The sequence below is a fragment of the Scardinius erythrophthalmus genome (genome assembly GCF_964197995.2).
Source record: "Scardinius erythrophthalmus genome assembly, chromosome: 16".
Classification (NCBI taxonomy): domain Eukaryota; kingdom Metazoa; phylum Chordata; class Actinopteri; order Cypriniformes; family Leuciscidae; genus Scardinius; species Scardinius erythrophthalmus.
The window spans coordinates 38,976,279-38,994,532 of NC_138236.1; the positions used below are offsets into that span (position 1 = coordinate 38,976,279).

General features: G+C 41.6%; 1 protein-coding gene across 1 annotated transcript in view; it reads right to left on the minus strand.

The window, feature by feature from the left end:
- LOC308704148 (NLR family CARD domain-containing protein 3-like) overlaps positions 1–18,254 on the minus strand; it is a 1,230,758-nt gene that overhangs the window by 746,209 nt on the left and 466,295 nt on the right. The gene's annotated exons all lie outside the window — the stretch shown is intronic.

An 18,254-nucleotide genomic window follows, 5' to 3' on the forward strand; every position in this document is an offset into this window, starting at 1 on the left:
TGAGCTGGCCGGCCGGGACTGAATCTGCGGCGCGGCTTACCGAGGGCCTGCTGCGGCGGCCTGGTCCTGGAGGAAGGCCTGTTTCTTCGTGTGAAGAGGGCGGCATTGCCCGAGACGCGAGCGTGGTGCTCGGCGGGCCTTATTGTCCATTTCTCTATTGCAGGAATTATTGAATGGTTCGGTTTAGAGAAATGCGCGGAAGAAGATTGCAGATGTTTCGCCCGTGGTGGCGAGGGCCCGTTTGTTTGGGCCTGACGCCCGCGAGATAACACCAGTAGATTCTGGCAAAGATTCCTGAAGGACGAAAGATTCTTCATTGGATGGGAGATCATTTCGGAAATGTTTGGAAGGTAGGGCGGGGCCAAATGCTGAAAACTGTCAAGGAATGTTAGGTGAGTTGACAAAGTGAATATATATATATGCTTCCTCTCATGCTGATAGGGTAGACATGGTAATTGTTTGATGGCGAGTTTATTGATTGATTGATTGATTATTTGAACATGCTCCTCCCGACCTTTGTTTATAAAACATAATTTAATGAAAAAAAATCTCAAAATTTAAAGATGCATGAAAAAACTGTTTTTGCCTGTAGTGTCTCGCCTTAATGAAGGCTTCAGTTCAGTATCAGTGTGTGATCAGGGCCGGCGTCACCAGGTTAGTCACCCAGTACTCTCTGCTAACAGATGACTAACTAAACCAAATAATTTATTCTGGTTTGAGATGGTCTTTTCAGGAGGGCTATCATTTGATCTACAAGTACGACTGCTGAAATGTCCAAATATTTGGCTGTGCTAAAGTACCTTGATAGATTTGAGCACTTCATTCAGAAGATAGCAGTCACGCAGTACACAAAATAAATCTGCTCCTTTGGAGGCTGTTTCTTCATCGTCCTCTTCCTCCTCTCCGACATCCCTCTGCTTCAGTTCCTCGCTTATCCCCCTGGCATGTCTTTAATTTATCACTCCTCCACAGTCTCTCTCTGTCTCCTTGATGGACTTAACTGTTTCAAACAAGCATTTGTAATTCAGGGGACAAGCCTGTCTGCCCTCACACTGAAAAGATGGAGACAGGCGGACAGAGAGACAGAGAAAAAGAGGATAAAAAGGCAGACAGATAAACAGGTATAGGCCAGTGAATCCCATCTGCAGAAAAATCAATGTGCTTATTTCCCCAAACGCACAAAGTCCTTTAGTAGTAATATCTCACAGTGAGAGATAAGCTTTCAGAAGTTCCCTTATGCTGCTCAAAAAAAAAAAAAAAAAAAAGCAAGAGTCTAAATCTGTATTTCAATACGGCCGAGTGAACATTTAAAAAATAACTTTGTAGTGTCGTTGAAGGGCTAGAACAGCTTCTGCTATTGAAAGACTAATGTAGAGGAATGCATAAGTTCAAGAATCTTCCAGAACGACGCTGCAGCTTTTGCCTGCTGAACCAAACAATAATTCAAGCATAGCTGAATCAAAGTTTTAGAGTTACTTTTTAAAGAAAAGATTATTGCAGTTGTTGAGCCAAGGGTTTCAGTATGAATGTGCACTCACGAGGTTATGAGAACGAGAAAGAATATAAGGTCTTAAAGTATGAGAAATGACACCTGAACTGTAATGGAATTGGCATTTAAAATAAAAACAGAAGATGAAATCAAAAGACAAGTATACAATGCAGTACTTAAACGCAGTGAATGCTTTGCCAACACCTTGCAACTGTGTATTTTACATGCTACATACAGTACCAAAAGGGAAATATTTATAATCAATTATGATCAATTAAAAGTACCTTCATGGATCTAGTGACTGATTTTGGGGAATTCTGGTCAGAATTGGCCTCAAACATCCAGCCAATAATCGTCCAATGGATGTTTAGTGAGTGAACTTTAAAGCCTATAGTGGGGTTTTGCTGTCTTGGCCATAGAAAATAATATCCTATTACTTTATGATAGTGTGCAACAACGTTCGGCATGATTAGGGTTATAGTCCAGTTTATGAGCATAAACAACAAACAACTTGAGGTGCAATAAAAACAAGACTTTATTAACTAGATTAAACATGTGAACTATTCTACACTTGCCTGTGAGAAAATGGGAGTCCTGATGCAGTTTGAGGCTCCATTTGATCCTTGCTGGAAGTTGTATTGATGAGAGAGAACTTATTTTGCAACAGAAGGTTTATGATAAATGATGTTTTATGAAAGTTTGGGAGGAGCATGTTCAGATAATCCACCCAATCAGATTGAACTATTCCCGTCCGATGTCGAGTCCATTCTCTCTCTTTCGATCCTCCATCGGCCACACTCTCTCTGCCTGATAATGGCTTCATGGCGTGGACATCGGCTTATCTGACTTGCTTGTCTGATCTACTCCCAGCACTTTTCCTTCTGCTGTCTCTAATCCTCTCCTCTATCTGTGGCCTCCAGCTTCAGCAGAACCAGATTTCACCAAGTGCAACATGTTCCTGGATAAACATCTTTATTGATCCTGGAACAACATTCCAATCAACCAATCAGATTTGAGGGACAAGTTTACATTTTATGTCAACTTTAGGCTTTGAACCAGGGACATTAGACATTAGACATTAGACATTAGACAGACTTTATTGTCATCCAGCTACACATTTTGCAATATACAGTTGAACGAAATTTCGTTGCAAGGCTCTGAGCATAAAAATACATATATGTACATGAGATATTTATATATATATATGCAAGATAAATAAATAATTAAAATTCTAACTAGATCTAATATAAATAAAAATTAAAAATAAAAATGGCAGCAGGATCTATTTCATCAAAGATACATAAGTGCAAATGCAGAAAAGGATTCATTCATTGGGAGTTCAGCAGTCTTATTGCATAGGGGATGAAACTATTATAAAGTCTTGTTGTTCTGCATTTGAAGCTGTTGAACCTCTTCCCAGAGGGCAACAGAGAGAACAGTGCATGATTGGGATGGAAAGGGTCCTTTATAATTGACTGAGCCCTGGTCAGGCAGCGGCTGCCAGCAGTGTTGTCGATGGGGGGAAGTGCTGTCCCTATGATTTTTTCCGCAGTCCTCACCACTCTCTGCACACACTTCCAGTCTGAGGCGTTGCAGGACCCAAACCAGACAGAGATGCAGCTGGTCAGTATGCTCTCTATTGTGCCTCTGTAAAAAGTGGTGAGGATGGGAGGGGGGAGATTAGCCCCTCTCATTCGACGCAAAAAGTGCAGACGCTGCTGTGCTTTCTTTACAAGAGCAGAGGTGTTGAGGGGCCAGGTCAAAGTGTCTGTGATCTGCACCCCCAGAAATTTGATGCTGCTCACCCGCTCCACTATGGCATTTTTGATGAGGAGGGGACTGTGGCTTGGCTGTTTTTTCCTGAAGTCGACGACAATCTCTCTTGTTTTGTCGACATTCAGGATTAGATTGTTTGTGTCACACCATCTCACCAGATGTTTTACCTCCTCTCTGTAGGCCAGTTCGTTATTGTCACTGATGAGACCCACCACTGTCGTGTCATCCGCATATTTAATGATATGGTTTGTACTGTATCTGGCACGACAGTCATGGGTCATCATGGTGAAGAGCAGTGGGCTCAGTACGCAGCCCTGGGGGGAACCGGTACCAAGGGAGATGACGCTGGAGGTGTTATTCCCAACCCTCACGGACTGAGGTCTGTCTGTAAGGAAATCCAGCAGCCAGTTACACAGAGAGGTATTAAGTCCAAGGGGAGCCAGTTTGCTCACCAGATTCTGGGGAATGATTGTATTAAATGCGGAGCTGAAGTCCAGAAACAGCATTCGCACATGCGTATTTTTCTTTTCCAGGTGTTCCAGGCTCAGGTGGATTGCAGAGGAGACGGCGTCCTCTGTGGAGCGATTGGTGCGATATGCAAACTGTAACGGATCAAAAGTAGGGGGGAGTTTGGAAATGATGTGTTCCTTCACCAGCCTCTCGAAGCACTTCATGATTATAGGAGTGAGTGCGACAGGGCGGTAATCATTCAGTGATGCAATTGTGTGTTTTTTGGGCACTGGTATGATGGTAGCAGTCTTAAAACAGGATGGAACAATAGCATAAGTCAGCGAGATGTTGAAAATGTCTGTGAGGACATACGCCAGCTGGTCCGCACAGTCTTTGAGCACCCGTCCCTGTATATTATCGGGGCCCGCTGCTTTCCGTGCATTCAGTTTTCTCAACATCCTCCGGACATCAGCTTTCTCAAGTGTAAGTGCTTGTTCGTCTGGGTGTGGTGTGGATTTCTTCACAGAAGTGTTGTTAAGTGATTCAAACCGGCCAAAGTAGTTATTGAGTTCGTTGAGGAAGTCTATGTTGTCCTCACAAGGTAAGGGAGCAGTCTTATAATCTGTTATGGTCCGGATACCTTGCCACATACTTTTGGTGTTTGTTGGATCATGAAAGAATCCCTGGATTTTTTGACTGAATGCACGCTTCGCTGTTCTGATGGTGCGGTTTAGGTCAGCTCTGGCTGACCTGAGCGCCTCTCTGTCCCCACACTTGAAAGCTGCATTTCGTACCCTTAATATTGCACGTACCTCATTGGTCATCCAGGGTTTCTGATTTGCCCTTGTGATGACGGTCTTGGTAGCAGAGACATCCTCCATGCATTTCTGGATGTATGCAGACACTGATTCAGCATACTCCTCTAAGTTGATCTATTGATTTTCAGTTGCAGCTTCCTTGAACATGTCCCAGTCCGTGCGCTCAAAACAGTCCTGTAGTGCTGACACAGATCCTGCAGGCCAGACCCTCACCTGCTTCTCAGTGGGTTTCCCTCGTATGAGCAAGGGCCTGTATGCAGGAATCAGCATCACAGAAAGGTGATCTGATGAGCCAAGGTGGGGGCGGGGTGCTGCCTTGTATGCTGCCCTAATGTTTGTGTATGCTCGGTCCAGTGTGTTTGAGCCTCTGGTTGCAAAATTCACATACTGATGGAAATGGGGAAGAACTGTCTTCATGTTGGCCTGATTAAAGTCCCCAGCCACAATAAAAACACCATCTGGATGAGTAGTTTGTAAGTCACTGATAAAGCGGTAAAGCACACTCAAAGCCCCCTTGGTATTAGCACTGGGTGGAATGTAAACAGCAGTGATGATGACGTTGGTAAATTCCCTGGGCAGATAAAAGGGTCTACATTTAATAGTCAAAAACTCTATGTCCGGAGAACAATGACTTGAGATCACCTTGGCATTATTACACCAGCGGTTATTGTTATAAATGCAAACACCACCACCCCGGGTTTTTCCACTGAGAGCGCAGCTCCTGTCTGACCGGAATGTTGTTAGCCCCTCCATACTAACAGCCTCGTCAGAAATGGAGGAGTTTAACCATGTCTCGGTCAGAATTATGACACAGCAGTCTCTCACCTCATGATTTGTAGTTAAATCCAGCTTCAAGTAATCCACTTTGTTCTCCAGAGAGCGGACATTAGCGAGCAAGACAGATGGAAGCGGCGTCCTACAAGGATTAGCCTTTAGCTTAGCTGTTAGCCCTCCGCGGCTGCCACGTTTCCGCTTTCTATCACACCGTCTTCGTCTCCTCTGGGAGCGGCTCGAGCTGATGTGAACTCCCGCTGCATCATCGGCCGCTGGGTCTTTCTTGCATAGCAGTCCGAGGCAGTTTAATGTGTGCAGCGTTGTGCTATCCAGTGGTGTTGATATGCAGTGTACACGTAGTTCCAAGATAAACTGCTGATCATATATTAATCTACCCTTATTATGCTGAGCGTTCATTTCTAACTTGGCCAGTGTAGATACCTTATTTGCCCTTAAATAACCCTTTTGCTCGGGAGCCATTTGCAGCCGCAGCCCATCAGAGCGCCGCCTACGATAGGCGCTTTTCACATATAATATCCCTCTGATGTTAGGGATATATTAGGTTTTGGGGTAGGAATATGGTTAGGACTAAATTTTCAGACAGGAATGTTGTTCCTGGAGCAACAAAATATGTTGACCCAGGAACTTGTCTAACTCTGCAAAATCAGGACGTGCCTGAAGTGAGGTTGCCTCGGCTAGCGTAATATTTTCCTCCTCCGTTCCCCTCTCAGGTCCCAGAGACCGACCGTATGAGAATGAGGCTGTCTCCGCAAACAAACTCTTCCTCCTAACTAGGGATGCACCGATGCATCGGCTGAACATCGGTAACGGCCGATATTTGCCTCGTTAACTGCCATCGGCCATCGGGAAATAAAAATGACATTCGCCGATGTCACATGGGCGTCAGTTTGGTTTGATATGCTGGGGACAGAGACGCATTCGGAAGTGCATTTTCAGAAGTGCTGGGTACAATGACGCATTTATTTATTTATTTTTCTATGAGAAAACTCCTTTTCTCGAGAAAAGAACGACCATGGTGTGTAGCAGAAGAAGCGGCGGAGTATGCACGATCCGCGAGTGCTGAAGACGTTCTGCACGGCTTTGATGGGTGCGCAGGAGGACACAAATGGGCGGCGACCGCTTCTTCCAGTGGCGGGAGCTTTTCCCTCAGCGCCGTCAACAGATAGAGCGTTAACTGTACACACCGCCGCCGACTTGAGCTGCAAAGAAGCTCTGGCCTCCCTGTCAAGGACGCTTGTCAAAAAGTACGGGGAAGCTTGACCGCTCTGAATAGTGAGTGAGAGCGCGCGCGCGGTCGGGGCTCTCTCTCTCTCTCGCAGAAGAGCGCGTGCGCGTTTAAAATTTAATATGAACATTCACCCGTGTTTTTTCCCTCATAAATGCGAACACGAAAAATAAAATGAATATTATAATGTTTTTTTTGTTGGGTCAGACAATGATTACCAAATTTCTCTCTCATATTGCTCCTCATAACAACTGAAAAAGAACTTATAAATAAGGTTATAACTGTCAACCAGAAAGTGACATTAAAGGTTTTTTTTGTTTCATAAATTGCTTGGTCTGATTGAATTTGTGCTCATTCTAGGATAGTGTGATCAAGAGCCGAAAGACTTGTATGTTTCAGTGGCACAAAAGAAGGAATAAATAACAAAAAGAAAAAACATCGGCATCGGCATCGGCCATCGGCCAAGTTGTTATGTTAAACATCGGTATCGGTATCGGCCCAGAATTTCCCAATCGGTGCATCCCTACTCCTAACACTCTCCTCTGCCCGTCCCACAGAATGCCGTCACTAGAACCGCCGCCCATGGCACATAAAATTAGGGCCCTGATTCTTGCAGAAACTCAGGCTGCTGGCTCCAGAGGCAGATCTAACCCCAACCCCGTTCAGATGCAGTGACAGGGCCACATCTTAACAGTTTCGCTCTGACCCTTCGAAGCGCTGGTTGAGCCCTCCCGACCGAATTCAGTTGCAGACCCCAGTCTGAGTTGCTTTCACATTTATGTGAATTGTGCCACAGTTTCATTACAACTAAACTAGTCTCAGGTCCTATAGTACCTTACACATTACCAAAAATTAGGGCTGGGAATCGATTAAAAAAAAATTAACTAATTAATTGCACAATTTGCTGTGATTAATCGCAATTAATCGCATTTCCCCCAAACTTGTAATCATAAATATCACTAATAGAATCACTAATTAAATTAAACAACAAACAAAAAAGGGGAAAAAAGAAAAATGTCCACACAAATTGGACAGAAAATAGCCCTATATTAAAATATTAAACATCAATATATCAATATATTATTCTTCATTCAGTTCTATGCAACATACTCAGATTTAACAGATTTATTTTTTTCACTATAATTATCAAAATAAAGCTATTACCAGAGCATGTAATCAGAGCAGGTAATTTTACCATTGTTGCCCAGATGGCTATACTTGCTCAGCAAACAGAAGTCTACTACTGAGAAATTTCACGTTATTTGAGCGGACTTTGCTTTCCCAGTGCGTGATCGGTACATGATTCGAGCTTTTGGGCCGTTAACGACAGAGCAGAACGCGCAGCGCAAACACGGAGAAAGATTTGGGCCAGTGTCGGCACCAGCACACACAAAGTGGGTGGACATTTACATTTCTCGTATTTACATTTCCCCTCGACTGAAATCCCCTCCCCATGTTAGAAAGCAGGAAGGTGATAGAACATTGTGCTTGGTATGTTTTTCGTCTTCAACGAAAAACATACCAGGAGACAAAGTTTAAATCCTGTCTGATTAGTGTGCTTCTCATAATGTTTACACATTAGATCAGAAGTGGCTTTTTTGGCTTTTGTGGCTGTTTGAACACATTCGACCACATGAGCTTACACTACGAGAGCAATCTGGTCAAATGTGTTTTCCACTACCTCTGGAAGTGGTCGAAAGTGGACAAAGTCAAAATGTTTTAGACCCTGTTTACAATTGTATTTAGTGTCGTCCACTTGTGATCCGATCGACCAAAACGCATCTTAACACCAGGTGTAAACAGGGCCTAAATTGAACTCAACCAGTTCTGCTCTGTCATAATAGTTATTGACCTTAGAGGGAAATCTGTCTATTAACACTTTCACTAATGCCTGCTATAGCGCCCTCTACAGCAATGCCAAGAATGTAACGCACCATTGCGTAAATTATGTCAGGTAGGCTGGTAATAACAGGCATTTACTACCATTAATACTAGGGCTTAATGATTTGGAGAAAAACATGTAATTGCGATATTTCTGATAAAATTTGCTATTAATAATTCAGGTTTGCTATGCTTATGTGTAGGGCTACAGAGTTAAACTCAAAAATCATATTGCAAATATTTTGTTATATATTGTTTTGGTCATTATTTGGTCACATTTTTATGTAGTTTTAAACTGTTTAAAAATCCTGTTGACCCCTCAGACTCCCTAGTGTTTCCCAGCCCTGTTCCTGAAGGCACACCAAAACTACTGTATACATTTTCCAGCTCTTCCTAAGCAAACACACCTCAATCAACTCATCACCTCGTAAGCAGAAACTCCAAGACCAGTTATATATGTGTCAGATAAAGCAGATTTCCAAAGTGTGCTCTGTTGGTGTGCCTCCAGGGACAGGGTTGAGAAATGTAAGCATACGGCATAAAATTATGAGAAAGTATAACTGAATACTAGCACTATTTTTAGTCTGACATTTTCTCAAGTTCCACTCATAACAATTTATAAATTTATAAAAAAGACCTCAAAGAGATCCAGAAACCAGAGAACGAGTCAAGCCGCTCGGTTTTACTAGGTAATGAATGTTCACTGCACTTGGCTAACCACTGTAAATGCCACTGCGGGAACCAAGCACTGCTCAAGATTAAATCTGTATGACTGATTTCCTTTTCAGCATGTTAATTAAATCAGATGAGCTTCCTAATTATTCTAATTGATAAATTACAACTTGATTATGTCATATTACAGCCACGTCAATTCAAAACACTCATTTGCTTGGCGAATGCAGCGCTGGCTTGTGTGAATTAAAGCGAGACAGCTTCAGCTCGCATCCCCCACAAAGGGAAATTCACGGAGGTTGTTCATTTATTTGCTGCTCCAGAGCTGTCGTTCTAAGTTCTCGCATGATTCGTCTCTCTTAATCACCACAAATCCAGTGAATTAGAGATAATTCAATTTCATCAGAGCAACTAATCAGGGAATAGGGGTCCGCACCATATAAAGCTCACACACTGTGATTATACCCAAATATATTATCTAGCGCTTCTCTGTGTAATTATGTACGACAGGGGACAGCTATCAAGGGGCCGACAGAATTGAGTCTCCCACTTGTTTCACATATGACAAACTAGTGGAATGGAAAAGTAACAGAATGTACCTGAGGTATTGAGAGAGTTATTGTTCTCTCAGCTGAATCATATTATTACGCTCTGCGTATTGCTATTCTTCAGTAATCGTGTACTCAGATTTGCAGTCCTTCGACATGCATGTGAATTTCTTGGATGTGAATATATGGGAGGAGCTGCAGAGGTTCTGTCACATTGCTAAAAAGATCTCACATTCACATTTTTAGGCCAGTCGTAAAAGAAGACAAATGACACATTAGCCGCGTTTCCACCACAGGAACTTTCCTCAGGAACTAGGAACTTTGGGCTGGTACTCGAGGTGTTTACACCGCAGGAACCAGGGTCTAAATGAAGTTCCGGGTAAATATTTCCCCCTCCGATAGTCCCTGCTCATGAGGTTGTACTTTTTCAAAGTTCAGGAACTTTCAGGGGTGGGACTTGTGCGCTGCACAAGCTGATTGGTTGTGTTCACGCCGCATTTTGGTTGGATGACTCCACGCAGCATTTTATTTATTTTTAACCTCCCTTTTTAAAAAATCTATTTCGGTTCGTGTCGTTGCTTCATGCAGTAAGAGTTGTCTGTCTGCAAATATGGAACTTAATAAAAAAACTGGTGGACTGGCTTTATTAAAGAGGCTACATGCAACTTTTTCCCCAAAATAAACGTAACAATAGCCTTTTTATTTGACCATTTATGACTCAAACATCTCCTGATGAGCATACTGACACATTGTCAGCTCACAGTGGGTGCACCTATAACCCTATATGTTAGCTCCCATACAAGGACGCAATGATAGCAAGATAACGTTAGCTTCGCGTTTCCCAGTGAGCATAAACAACGGCGGCGTCGTAAACAAATTTAGTCAAAGTTGTCAATAGCCTATATATGAACATTCAAATTCATAACAAACCGTGGGTGAAAACAACCGTTAACTTACACCAATTGTTGCCCTACTGTGAATTTGCTTGATCATTTACAATAGAGATTGATCGCTGCTAGAAACAACAACAAGCAACAATCGCTGCTTGTATTCACCAAAGTTAACGCTGACAGCATAAATCTAGCTAATTACATCCTTGTGTTGGTTTTGCGAACATGAACGTCAGTTTAGAAAGAAAAGTGGATTTCACCTGTTCTGCAAAAACAGAGCAACTGAATGTCAGATAGTAGCTAATCCCTTCTGCCGGCGGAGTTCTCGCCTCCTTTCGAAGGTTTTTCCGGTGTAAATTCGGGACTTCGCGCGTTCCTTATCCTTGTCCCTCTTCTTTGCAGTTTGTTAATCGGAACGTCGTCTCTTTGGTCGTGTGTCGGCCATAATTCAAACTTCCCTCTTCATGCTTCTCTCTCCTCCACACCCCCTTCATGTGTACGCGCACAACCCCCCAAACCCCACCCTCAAATACTTCTTGCTAGTGATTGGCTCGAGCACTGTTTGTTATGTTTCATGGTGCGGATGAGCCCAGTTTGTTTTTGTTGCCGTTTGTGGAGCCTGTGGTGTCTAGAGAGACCGCGTTTTTTTACAGTGTGTTCAGGGGACAGGCAGCTAGCGGATAGTGAGGAGATGTTTGCTGTATGTGACAAAAAATGTTTTGGCCTAAAAAACGCGTGACATGACTTAGAGCACCTTTAAGTGTATTTGTGGAAGAGGAAACTTTCTGCGCGTTCGTCCCAGCCATCTCACGGTCAATGTCCACAATAGCTGATAACATACAAATTTAATATCTAACGTTAGCATTACGAGCTTACTGAACACGCTTTATCAGTGCTCGTCTCTTTTCTGCCACAGCTTTTATTATTAAGTCATTATGTTTACACATCTATTGCAAGGCACTCCAAACCATGTTACAAATTTACTATAACAGGATTGAAATAGCGCTTTGAGGTTAGCAACAAACAACTATTTACAAGACTGTCACTATTTGTGATTGATAGACAGGGTTCAGGGTTTTTTTAAGCGGATTTGCGAAAGAGGAAATTTTTGCGCGTTCGTCCCATGGCATCTCACAATAACATACGTTGTCTAATTTTATACGCATACGAGCTTTCTGAGCACGCTTTAGTATCAGTGCTCGTCTATTTTGTTTTGTTAAATACCTCGTTAGTAAACCAATACATAACTGCAGCACAGTTTGAATCTCCTCTATACTTATTATAAATGTGGCGCTCAAAACAGATTACTGTCCGTCGCAGACTGGGAGGAGCAGCTGCGCGCAGTTCACCTTCCCGGTACTTTAGACCGCGGTGTAAATGCAGAAAGTAACCGGTCTGGGGCAAAAAAAGTTCCTGGGAAATAAGTTCCTGGGACAAATTGTTCCGGGTAATTTCGGTGGAAACGCGGCTATTGTTAATAAGAAAACATGTTGGATTTACATGATTTAATTATGTGTATCGGTTCTACATGAATCAGTTAAACTGCATAAACATAATTTGTTCATGTATCATCAACATCATGGAATGAAGTCATTTTTAAGTGGCCCAAGTGAATTTATATTGTTCCCTGGCAGGATTTAATTCATTTCATTGCATGTAGTATTGTGCCACTTCACTGAAATATAAGATTATTTTAGCTAGCTAACAAACTGTTGAAATTTAGTATAAACCTCTTTGTCTTATCCATAAGCAAAAGCTCAATCTTCACCATAACAGTAACCCAGTGTAATTGAAACGGTTCAAAATCCCAACATAATTGAACATTTGACACTATAAAGTCACCCCTTTTCTCATCTTGGTCAAATTCAACATTTTTGCTCATTAAAACCTGTGTAAAGCATGCAGAGAACAGTAATGTCAACTGTAAAAAATATTTGAGTACTAGATTGCAGATTTTTGAGAACTACATTGATCAAAAACAAAGAAATCAAGTTTAAAAGGAAAACAGTTTTGTTTCAGTTGTAAATAATATGACCGAGTAAATCTGACAATCTGTGTTTTCCTGTTTTTCCAGTAAATTCTCATTTGTCTATTTTATTTTTCTCAAAGAATTTTTTTTCTTCTTTTTTTTTTATATTATATAGAATTTGAGCCCATATTTTGCCCAAGCAGTGAAATGATTATTAACCTTAACAATTTAACACATTGTACATTTTGCTTTGCTTTTTAGAAAGGCTATACTGAAATTTTGTCATGTTTAAAATATTATTTAATTTGTTTAAAAAGCTGTTATCAATAACGAGTGATGTTTTTTCTCACATCAGGTCTTGTGCTGTTGTTATGCTTTGTTATTCATTAATAATTTAGGTCTAAACGATTTTCCAGTTGTGTTGCTATAGTAACATTTATGCATTCAGCATTGAAGGTTTGTACATTTTATTAGTTAATGTATTTCCTTGAATCCAGGATATTGGCATTACTAGCACACCATGCACAACTGCAGGGGTGCCCAATCCTGCTCCTGCCGATCGACTGTCCTGCACAGTTCATCTCCAACCCTAATCAAACACACCTAAAGCAACCAATTAATGTCTTCAGGGTCACTTGAAAATTAAAGGCAGGTGTGTTTGATTAGGGTTGGAGATGAACTGTGCAGGACAGTCGATCGGCAGGAGCAGGATTGGGCACCCATGCTCTACTGTTTAAGCTACGGGAATGCAACATTTACTGTGATATAATAGGCAGATTATTTTGCTCAGAAAGCATTTATCTGCGACACATTAAATCTACTACTTATCCCTTATGTTACTGTATAGCCGCTTTTCCACCGAAATTACCCGGAACAATTTGTCCCAGGAACTTTTTTCCCTGGAACCTTTTTTGCCCCAGACCGGTTGCTTTCTGCGTTTACACCGCGGTCTAAAGTACCGGGAAGGTAAACTGCGCGCAACTGCTCCTCCCAGTCTGCGACGGACAGTAATCAGTTTGAGCGCCACATTTATAAGTATGGAGGAGATTCAAACTGTGCTGCAGTTATTGGTTTACTAACGAGGTAATTAACATAACAAAATAGACGAGCACTGATACTAAAGCGTGTTCAGAAAGCTCATATGCGTATAAAATTAGACAATGTACGTTGTGAGATGACTGGGACGAACGCGCAAAAATTTCCTTTTGCGCAAATACTCTTAAAAAAAGCCTGAACCCCGTCTATCAATCATAAATAGTGACAGTCTTGTAAATAGTTGTTTGTTACCAACCTCAATGCGCTATTTCAATCCTGTTATAGTAAATTTGTAACATGGTTTGCCTTGCAATAGATGACAATGTGTAAACATAATGACTTAAAATTAAAAGCTGTGGCAGAAAAGAGACGAGCACTGATAAAGCGTGTTCAGAGCTCTTAATGCTAACGTTAGATATAAAATTGTATGTAATCAGCTATTGCGGACATTGGCCGTGAGATGGCTGTGACGAACGCGCAGAAAGTTTCCTCTTCCACAAATACCCAAATAATAAAGCCTGAAACTCGTCGCCAGTCCCCCAGTTTTTTTTATTAAATTCCATATTTGCAGACAGACAACTTTACTGCATGAAGCCACTTTTTAAAAGGGAGGTTAAAAATAAAGAAAATGCTGCGTGGAGTCATCCAACCAAAATGCGGCGTGAACACAACCAATCAGCTTGTGCAGCGCACAAGTCCCACCCCTGAAAGTTCCTGAACTTTGAAAAAGTACTACCTCGTGAGCAGGGACTATCGGAGGGGGAAATATTTACCCGGAACTTCATTTAGACCCTGGTTCCTGCGGTGTAAACACATCGAGTACCAGCCCAAAGTTCCTAGTTCCTGGGGAAAGTTCCTGCGGTGGAAACGCGGCTTATATGTTCTTCATCCCTTGGTTGGACTTTTATGTTACTTCCTGCCTTGAGTGCCATGTTTGTAGTTTTTTGTAGTCTTGTTGATTAGTCTCATTAGGCAGTTTATATTGCATTAATTTTGTTAATCAAATGTATTTATAAAAAAAAAAAAAAAAAAAAAAAGAATTAAAGCCTTCACCTAACTACTTGATGAAAGATAAAACATCAAGGTTTACTTTGAAACACAAGCATAATGGGTTTCTGGGTGTGTTAAATCATTTTTACGAGAATAAATCTATAAGAATAAATTACGAATGTACATGAACGTGGAATTTGTGAATGTTTTTTTTAAAAATGTTTCAAAACTGTGGAATGCTGGTTGTGTTTCCCAAATTTTAAAATTTTCTTCCTATTTTTATGATAATGTTAGAGTTTTTGTCATGACAGTGAAGTCTGGGAAATGATGCGGTGTAAATCGATCCAGCATTTCTCATGAAGCGTTTCCTTTATTTTGAGCGCTGCTGAACCACAACTAGCTCCTGTGTGAGCCCTGCAAGAGAGAGCAACATACACCACTACATGTCTGGGGTCGTGTTGTTGTGCCTTCTGACTGAATGTCTAAATAGACCTCAGTTTCTTCTGGATAATATCTCTGGAGCCCTTATATATTTATAACCTCCAGACTTTTATAATTTATAGAAGCATGATAGTGGGTGAAAACAGAATGTGTATTTAAAGCCGATTTCATGACATACCATTGCTGATTTCTTTTCATAACATTTGTAATCTCATATTTCTGCATGAAGCATTATATAATGGAACGAATAAGATGATGTAAACTGGAGAATAAAGTGGCTAGTTTCTGGGAAAAAGGCTTTTATTTACTGCCCGATGCTAATTAAGTTTGAGAATCTCACTTGAATTTGAACCAAGGTAGCAAGCTGGATGGAGAAAAATTGAAGAATTAAAACAAAAAGCTTAAAGTGTACTTTCAATGGGATATTTCAATTTTAGTATTAAATCTAATTAAATTTTGAACATTTGTCAAATTCCTCAGCATGCTATCACACAAAATATATTTAGCATTTCCAGAAACAGATGATAATAAAAATATGTGTTTGAACTACCACCTTAGTACTAGAAATAGTCCAATCAATATCAAACTTAAATTAGTAAAATGTCCAATAATATCTTATACCTGCTGAAACAACTATAACCTTCAAGACACAGCTCTTTTTTGCTTTTAACAAAATAATTTAATCTCATACCAATTCCTCATTTGCGTTTATTTACTTATCCTCCAAATAATTGGTCCAAAAGAATGATTGCTTCTGTCACAAAACTAACGGAATACATCTCTTGTGTGACTATGCTGGATTTCTTTGAACTGCATTTCAGTATTTTATTTTTATTTTACTTTTTTTCTGTCATTTCAATTCATCAATGCTTTGTGGCCAATTCAAACTAATGAAGCGAGGAAGCCAATTCCTAAATTTTAGCCAATCCTCACTAATGGACACAAAGATTTGTTCAGATTCTCCAGCAGCAGGCTTTGACATAAGACTGTTGTAATTATCATCAGGCTAATCATCTGCTTTAATAACGTAACCGGCCACCTCCTCTCATGTCTGAAACTTTCAGGGAAACCCTAATGACAACCATCTCTGTGTGGAGCGTCCGGCTGGTCAATAGTAATCATTGAGCATGGGCTTGGAGTCAGTAAAAATGAGCACGCTCTTCTATCAACATCACCTATAACCTACAGCAGAGACCTTCCAACAATCTTACGTGCATTTCTGTGTGTGGGAGAAACCGTATTGGATATATTGCTGAGTGAAAAATGATAGAGCGTAAGAAAGCAACAGATAGTAGAGACTGTGTGTGGGTGTTAGGAAAGAGGGCTGGGGAAGCATCGGCCCTTGGAGACCTCATTAACTGGTAAGCTTTCACCAGCTGATGCTATCTGCTGTAGCAATTCCCATCCAACCAGGCGTCATACCACAGAAGAGAGCGTAGGCCTTGCCGGGGAGCATTGGGAAGGGCTGAAGGGTTGGAAGACTGCAGTGATGATGTGCTCCCATGTTTAGAGAGATCACAGTATACCTCACTGCCATCTATACCAGCGCTTCCTATCTGTACCTGACTGAAATGAAATTCAATCCGACTATATCATTGAGTGGTGGCACCAAGTTCCTGTCATGAGGAACGCCAGAGTAAATGCTTATTGGAAAATGCAAACAATTTAGCCATGGAGAACAACTATTTTTGGTACCTACTTATAGCACTTAGACTTGAAAAAAAAAAAAGCTGCTTTTTCTTCAACTTTTCAAAACCGACAATTTCTCAACAATATGACAATATAAACTTTGTATTCACACATCTTATACCAGGGGAGACCAATGCTGATCATGCCAAGGTCTAGCAGAGTTTAAGTACAAACCTAATTAAACACACCTGACCCACCTAATTACTAGGTGTGCATCCCATTTCACATACTAGCGAACGTACCTAAGCACTGCCCCTCATGGGAATCCCCGCTGGCATCGTCAAGTGGACGAGGGAAGACTCTTGACCCCTTCAATTTTGACAGAGAGAGCGAGTCAAAATAGATTCACTTAACCCAGTTTATTGTTCACTGAATACTATTAGCATGCCATTCATGGGTTTATCTCCCCCAAAAGTGTAAACATTGAGTCGCCAAGAAACCATCAAAACATTGAGAGTGGTCCAGTCAGATCCGTCAATTTCTTTCCAGCTCAACCTATAATGAGAGTTTGGGCCGTGACGGAGTCAGAGGGTGTTTAGCCGATGTGAGCCCCTGACTGATGCGTTACATGGGAAAAGTAGTACCCATAGTACCCATACCCCTCGCAGTCCGGGGGGTACACTTGAGACTGTGCTCTACTCCCCCGTTACGGCGGCCACAGCACCTGGGGAAGGCGAGAGAAAAGGAGATGGAAGGATGAGGAGAGAAAGAGAGGAGAGAGGAGAACTATTATTCCAGTTCCCAAAATGCACTGCCATCCAGTCCTCCACAAGCTGGGTGACCTCCTCTGTGATGCCTGGCGGTGGCACTTCATACCTCATGGACGGCCCTGTAACTCTTCCGGCACCTGGGGGAAGGCGATGGCTTAGGGCAGCCGAAAGCGAGTCCCCTGTTCCCTGCTCTTCCCCATTATGGCGGACGGCAACAGGCTCAGGCATTAGACAAACAATAGCAACTCCTCCACTCCCTCTCGGATGGCAGCCGCCCCACCACAACCCAGGCTGACGGCAGCGAGTTAGTTGGCCAATTGTTTGAGTATTGGCTGAGTTACACTTCATTTTCGGACACATTTCAGAATGGTCTCTGTCTCACTGACAGAGAGAAGGCAGAACTCGCATCATGTTTATTTTTCTTTATTTGGCAAAAATCACAACACTTTGTTTTTATTGTGAGTATACACAAAAATAATAGACACTTAACAGGATCGAATGATGTATAAAACGTGTATGTGAGATCAAATCGACCGAGTATTTTGAGTCTCTTTTGCACTGACAAGAAAAAAAGCAAGCAGATCCCAGGGGGTTAAACAAGGATTTGATTTTCTGTAAAGTGTAACAAGTCAAGTCAAGTCAAGTCATCTTCATTTATATAGCGCTTTTAGCAATGTAGATTGTCTCAAAGCAGCTTTACAGAGATAAGCGTATAATTTAAGGTAACAGAGATTGTTTCGGCTTTACAGCAGAGTTAAGTTATTTCCATCTAAAGTTAGTTTTAATTGATTTGCTTCCGTCGCAATGATCATTTGTTATTAAATTAGGGGCCGCTAAGACGACACCATTCTCTCTACACAGACTTTAAACGCGAAT